General features: G+C 34.3%; 1 long non-coding RNA gene across 1 annotated transcript; it reads left to right on the top strand.

Annotated features, from left to right (window-relative positions):
- Nucleotides 1-5,795: 5,795 nt before the first annotated feature.
- Nucleotides 5,796-6,391, top strand: LOC141391193 (uncharacterized). Its single transcript, XR_012409585.1, has 3 exons — nucleotides 5,796-5,859; nucleotides 5,929-6,266; nucleotides 6,322-6,391. It is a non-coding gene; the product is annotated as an uncharacterized lncRNA (long non-coding RNA).
- Nucleotides 6,392-7,456: the final 1,065 nt, after the last annotated feature.

The following is a 7,456-nucleotide window of genomic DNA, read 5'->3' as shown; positions in this document are numbered from 1 at the left end:
GCCTTTTCTCACTTGTTTTTGGGTATTTTTATGAAATAAATGCAATTGCTTTTCTCCTTTATATTTTCGTGAAGTACTTGTGCAAGATGTCAACAAGAGCAAAGACATATCCGCCATTTTTACTTCTAAATTAGTGGTTATGACAAATTAACGAAAATATCATAGCTATCGATTTTTTTGAAATGAAGTATCGAAAATATTGAATGTTGGGAATATCGATAGTTTACCAGCTCTAGGGTGAAGCCGCTACTTGTGGTGGATGTTCGTGGAAAATACAAGCAACAACTACTGGGTTGTAGATACTAAGCGATTGTCTTGATTGGCGTAAAATGAAAAATAAGGAACCTATCTGACTAAACGGAGGTTTTACATAATCGCAAACACTGTCTAAAGACGCTGATACGATGCCCGGACATACATCCAACGGACATATTATCCATTGCACTCATTGATATGAGAGAAGTCTCCATCGTCCCTTCAGGGATGTTTGTGGAACAAAACTCCCATGTGCAACACCTGTTTCTAACACCTGGACATATTCAAGGCAAAATGGATGACTCCAGATGGGTAAACCAGAAACTAAATCGATCATGTTGTGAGAGACGGAAAAAAGTCTTCCCGTGTGTTAGATGTCAAGGATAATTTCCTCGTAGAAGCGACCAAGGTACGCACGCACTCGCCTTATTGTCGCGGAAAAAGTTCAATCTAACACAGGACGGAAGCAGAATGTCGAGAAGCTGACCCACATGCAGAAAGACGGTACAACTTGTCCCGATAATGTGGAAGAAAACTGACAACTCATTACCAAAAATCGCCACTTAAAAATTCATGGTACGATATGTAGTGTCGTAAGGTTACTGAAGAGAAGAACGTGACATACAAGGCAACTCTGCATTCATTAGTAATACGAAGCGCTAAGGAAAACAAGTAAAAAAGTATCAGTCGGCTTTGCTGACAGAGATACACCCACAGCCCATGTGAATTGAAACCTTCATCCACGGAACGAATTTTGTGGCCCTTTTTTGACATTTGAACTGTACCGGTAGGATTGGACCGATAGAGTTATCGTGTGCACAAATTTTCCGAACATTTTCGAACTTTTGGGGGGAGGTACCGGTAGGAGTGGACCGATATAACCCACCTTCGAAATAAAACTAAGTTTGGACAAAATATTACGAAAGCCAAATTTTGGACCGAATTGGTTGATCCGTTCGAAAGTTATCGTGCGCTCCAGTCAGCCAGACAGACGGACGGACGGACCTGGCTAAATCAACTCCAAATTGCCTGAAACGGATTTCGTCCAAATATACCATTATTTCGATGAGGACATTTTGCCCGTATGAAAGTGTATATACCCTCATTAGCATAAAGGCTGAGGGTATAAATATTGAGATGTTCCGGAGCCAGAATGAAATCGGAAAATTTTACAAGAGTGTAAAACATCAGACTGAAGGCACAATCTCCTGCAAAGATGATGTAGGGAACCTGCTAACTGATACAGATAGCATACTGATCTGGAAGAAGGATTTAATCAAGATTTTTGTATCGAATATGGACGGCGATGAAAATACCCCAGAACCAATCCAAAATGATGCCATTGAGTGTATGCCACCGAGCCATAGTGAAGTCATGACAGCAATTAATCGGCTGAAGAACAGTAAGGCAGCAGTACCTGATGGACTGCTTGCCGGACTGCTCAAGACCGGTGGCGACATACTGATAAGGAATATGTATCAGTCGATAAGCTTAATTTGGCTGGAGAGATACATACTCGTATTCAACGATTGGAATCTTAGTCTGCTATGTCTCGTGCACAAGAAAGGAGATAAGACGGTTTATGCTAAGTATGTCTCCTACACACAGAGAAGATATATTGTAGAAGCAATCATAAGTAAGTAAAGTAGTAAATAAGTGTATTTTAAAAATCTGAAAATGTATATTGTTGGTGCAACAATATGTTTTGTCGCCTGAAACAAAATTTTAAGTTGTTAATGATTTTTTTACCTCAGCACCACCATAAATAAAACAAACTACATCAGTCTGGAAATAAAAAGATGAATAATATTGGCCAACATATCGTCGATGTTATGACTAAGCGTTCCATACGCCACTTTTAAATTTTTGAGATACAGGTGGTTTTTAGGGTTTTCCGGTATGCTCCTTCTGAATTTTTCTCCTATCCGTTCCAGTTTCCGAGATATCCACGCATCGATGCGAAAGCTTTAACATTTTTCACATTTCAAAAATCAGAACTTTAATTTTCTATTTAGAAGTATTTCATTTATTGAGACAAAGATGGAAAATTGTTTTTGTCACTTTATTCCATGTGATTTACAATATTTTCGACATCGATATTATAAAACGTATCGAACTACAACAATTGCGTTGGCTGGGCCTTGGCATCAGGATGGATAAAGATGCCCACACCAGGAAGGCATATGAATACGACTTGACTGTATACGCCCCAAGGGAAAGCCAAAATTCCGATGGAAAGACCAAGTTGAAGATGCTATCACAAAACATAGCAACCAAAATTGGAGTGCGTTCGGAAATCTATTCATAGTTCGGCTTGTGAAAAACGATTAGTTTTAGAATAAAAGTCATCTAAGTAAGTCCTAGAGGTGTTTGAAAGTAAATCCGTAAATATCATTTTTGTGCCAACATCTCCGAAGTATTAACTTCCCTTAGAAAAAAAAATAAAGCGGTACTAGGAAACCTTAAAACTTGATTGAATCGCAAAAGTGTTTAGCTTTTGCAGACCAGCTTCTTGGAGAAATGGACCTGCATAGTCCATGATGGAACTGGATATAATTTTGAGAGACATATCTATCGATAATTAGCATACAACCACAATAGTACTTTCTGACCGTTGGTCAAAACGTCGTTGTAATCAAAAAGACTACGTTTGCTGAAAATTTCAAAATTGGAAGGAAAGATCCTCGATCAGGTTTTAAACTGCACTTCAGAAAGGTACTAGAAGGTACCAGAAGGTGTCGGCCGATATAGACCTTCGTAGAACTTGATCCGTTTGAGAGCACTAACCAGCAGCCAGCCAGATAGCAGCCAGGGCAGTATATTCGAAATTGTCTGAAACAAATTCAGTCCAAACATACTTGAAGCAAAATAGCATTCTGCATCTAACATCACATGCTTACATAGTTCGCACACAGACGATGGAGTTGTGAATGGTACATTGAAGTACAAAACCTCTAATTCATTTTTATCCATGTTGTCAGATGACGTCTATATACGAAGCATCCGATTTTACTAAAGCAATATTTAGTTAAAAAATTCTTCAATAGCTCATATATTTATGATTGTTAAAATTGTATTTCCTCCTGAAAGTATGCTATGGTTTTGGGTAAAAGTTATTGTTATTCCTTCACCGAAGACAAACCCATAAAGATAACACATTTAGTTCACACATTTTCCTCAAGGGGTTCATTTAATTTATTAATGTGGAGTTTGGATAGTTGTGTTGTGTATTTACTTACACTGTGCAACACGAAAATTATTAACCATATTGTGACACCGCAGCGTGATAGAAGACCACAAAAGAGAGGACACTTTCGCGGTTATAGGCCTCCAAAGGTTTGAGGCTTTGATGTAAAAAGGGTCATTTAGTCAGTCGCAATGCTCAAATTTCTTTAAAAAAATTTTCTCAAGTTTTGTTATACAGCTATCAAACCGATCAAATTTGAAGCAAACAAGCAATTACAAAAATGTACCTCAGATCTCAATAAACATCTTTCTAGAATATACGAACTCTGTAGAAACGGATGTTAATGGTCAAAATAGCAAAACAACTGCGATTTTTATCCTCTTTTCTCGGCTTCTGCTCCATAGATACTAAACCGTTCAAAATTCAAGAAAACAATCACAATATTGTAGGAAAGGCATCAATAAACAACTTTCTGGAACATACGAAATGTCTATGAACGGTTCTTAATGGTAAAAATAGCAAAAATCTTTTGAAAATATCCAATTTTTATACTGTTTCTCCGACTCTGGTCTAAAGATACGCAAATTAAAATTTGATCGGTTTGATAGATGTATAACAAAACTTGAGAAAAAATGTTAAAAGAAATTTGACCATGGCGATTTTGACCTTGCAGATGAAGTTTGATGGATTATATGTGTTCACAATTTTTGTTCTTTAAGACAATAGCTACAACTTTCCCTCTGAGATAAATTCAAATTTCCTAACGGTTTGGAATATATAGTCCTAACTTAATGACCCTTTTTACATCAAAACTTCAAACCTTTGGAGGACTATAACCGCGAAAGTTGATGAGATAGGGAAAAACGGCGAGACACGTGTCCTCTCGTTTTTTGTGTTCTATCACACTGTGGGGAAAGTGGTTAATAAGACATGACTTAAAAAATGACACACAGTGTTATCAATTGTAATGTCTAGAGATGGGAAATATGTAAATACTCAAATGGTAAATACCCATTAAAATGGGTAAATTGGGTACAAATGGGTAAATACCCAGGTATTTACCCAATATGTGGGTAAAAACTACAGAAACTAAAATCATCCAATTGGACGCGAAAAGGCAGTATTTTAACAAATTTTAACTGACTATGAATAAAATTACTTTTTTTGGAAATGTGAGTAGTTAATATTTACCAATTTTGGTCCATATTTTTGTAAATCTCTCATATATAGTTACAGCGTCATTTTTGACATATGAGGGCTTTTTGAACGGTTTGTTGAAGTCCTTCTTGCGGAAAAACGTAAATGCTGGACCGATATTCATATTTTTTCCATATATCTGCCGGCTTAACTTTTGATTTCAGCTGATAATCTTGAGATTTTGGTCCTCTTCGACAAAGCTATATTTGCTGCGGTCTGCATTAATTTTCTTCCTACATACAACTCCAACGCTCGATTTAACATATAAAAAGTATAGTCCGTGAGGTTAAACCGTTTTTTTTGTTTTCTTTTTGATTTTCTGTCTGACTGAAAAACAAAATTTTCAATTCAAAATAAATTTTTAAATACCCAAATAAACACCCTAAAAAGGTATTTATCGGGAATTTACCCAAGTTTTGGGTAAATACCGGGTAGAATCCCATCTATAGTAATGTCATAAAAATAACATGTTTTCAAAGTGAATTGTAGTTAACTAGTAGATATGCTTTTAGTATAAAGTGGATGTTGCCAAGCAACAATCTAAAGGTTTGACTTATGGTAAATCGCAGACTTACAAATCTGATTTACTAGATTTACTCCGGTGAATGAGAAAATTGCCACAGTCCGAATAAAAGTAAAGTTCTTTAACATTAGTCTCATCTATCTGCGCCCACGCCCCGATCTAAGAAAAAGATGATCAGTAATTTTTGTTTCCATTTGTTCGGCTTAAGGTCAGAAAATTAAAAACAGAAAATTTTTCGGTTTTTAGTTTATGTTTTATTTCCGATATTTCGACTATCTTCGATAGTCATCATCAGGGATTTATTTGCTTTAAAAGAAACAATTATCATTTGTTTATATATAAACATAAATAAAACAGTCATATAACAATATTTACTTTATTTTAGTATTATTAGTTGTTAAACTGCAACCGCTTTGTCATCCTCTTTTGCTGACATTAACTTTCCAACTAAAGTTCTTTGGTGTTTTTCAATTGTATTCCTATAAATCTGCGCACAGTGTTCTGTGTCAGACTTATAATTCATTTGTGAACGTACCTGCTGAAAACAGAATGAATTATAAGTCTGACACAGAACACTGTGCGCAGATTTATAGGAATACAATTGAAAAACACCAAAGAACTTTAGTTGGAAAGTTAATGTCAGCAAAAGAGGATGACAAAGCGGTTGCAGTTTAACAACTAATAATACTAAAACAAAGTAAATATTGTTATATGACTGTTTTATTTATGTTTATATATAAACAAATGATAATTGTTTCTTTTAAAGCAAATAAATCCCTGATGATGACTATCGAAGATAGTCGAAATATCGGAAATAAAACATAAACTAAAAACCGAAAAATTTTCTGTTTTTAATTTTCTGACCTTAAGCCGAACAAATGGAAACAAAAAAAAAAAAAAAAAAAGATGAAAAGACAAAGGATACATATATTCCATAATCACCTAGGGAGAGTATTAGAATATTTGACTGCTGCGCTGGTCACGACATTAAAATTGGAACTCCTAGACATACACACTAGGGTTATGACTTTTTTACAACCTCGTATCCCTGTATAATATTTTGATGAGTTTTAACTTAAGATTGCATAAAATCTTAATTATAAAGTGAGTCAATAAAAAAGCTTCCGCATAAAAAACTCTTAACGTTTTTATTTTTCAGAACTTTTAACAATTTTTTGAAGTCACTGTAAGCAGATATTTAACTGAAAGGTATGGGTGCACACGACATAACCAAAATGACATAATTAAAATTACATAACCGTTTGTTTTTCCCTAATTTTAAGATCATATTATAACATATATATCATTTAATCTTATATATAACTTTATTTCATATAGCATAAAAATTAAAAGTGGTTTGTGCGGGACCTTTTTTAAAATTGATATGGAATACAAGTTATTTTAGTCATTAATAGGCAAAAGGCCATTCCATTCATTCGTGTAACAGGAAATACTTTTTTTGAGAATTTTTTTTTTCATTTCATAGAATTTAAAAAAAGTTCAAAGTGATATGTGCGGAACCTTTTTTATAATAAAATGGAATGAATTTTATTTTAGACATTAATAGGACAAAGTTTATTCATTCTCACTACAGGAAATCATTTTTGAGAAAAATGTCAAAAAGTCATAACCTTAATACACACCGTCCCTAAATGGAAAAATCAAGAAACCAGATGGATATGTCGTGATAGACGGAAAACACTTTCCAGTGTGTTAGATCTCCGATCTATTCGAGAAGCGAACATCGATTTTGACCATTTCCTTGTAGCAGCCAAGGCAAATGTTGATGCATATAACATACAGTGCTGTGAAAAATAATAAGGACAGTGACATTCACAACTTTTGGTCACTCCTAAAATGTGTAAAATGGAAGAATTTGCGATGGAAATTTGTTTTTGAAAATTTACATGCATTGCAATAAGAAATCCCGTTAAGATTCTGGTTTCTTTCTGTTTAGTTTTTATACAAAACAAATATTTTTCTTAAAATCCGTGATTTCTGCTGTGAAAAATAATAAGGACAGTTTTTCGATTTAGTAAAAATAAATTGATATTATTTTTTGTGATTCTTTCCTGTAAGTAAAAGTTTAAAATGAATTAATTTCTATTTATTAAAGGTTAAATCTAACGGTATTTTTTAGTTTTTCTTTGCAAATATGGGTAAAAATACGCATTGTTATCACGCTACTCGAGAAATCATTAAATGTTTACATAAAGAAGGAAATTCATACAGAAAAAGCTTATAATCTTTGGTGGAGGATGCAGCTAAGTGAACTTCAAAGATAAAAGTCGTAG

The sequence above is a fragment of the Musca autumnalis genome, unplaced genomic scaffold (assembly GCF_047663935.1).
Source record: "Musca autumnalis isolate F117 unplaced genomic scaffold, ASM4766393v1 scaffold_1, whole genome shotgun sequence".
Taxonomy (NCBI): domain Eukaryota; kingdom Metazoa; phylum Arthropoda; class Insecta; order Diptera; family Muscidae; genus Musca; species Musca autumnalis.
This window is presented reverse-complemented; position numbering and strand designations above follow the sequence as displayed.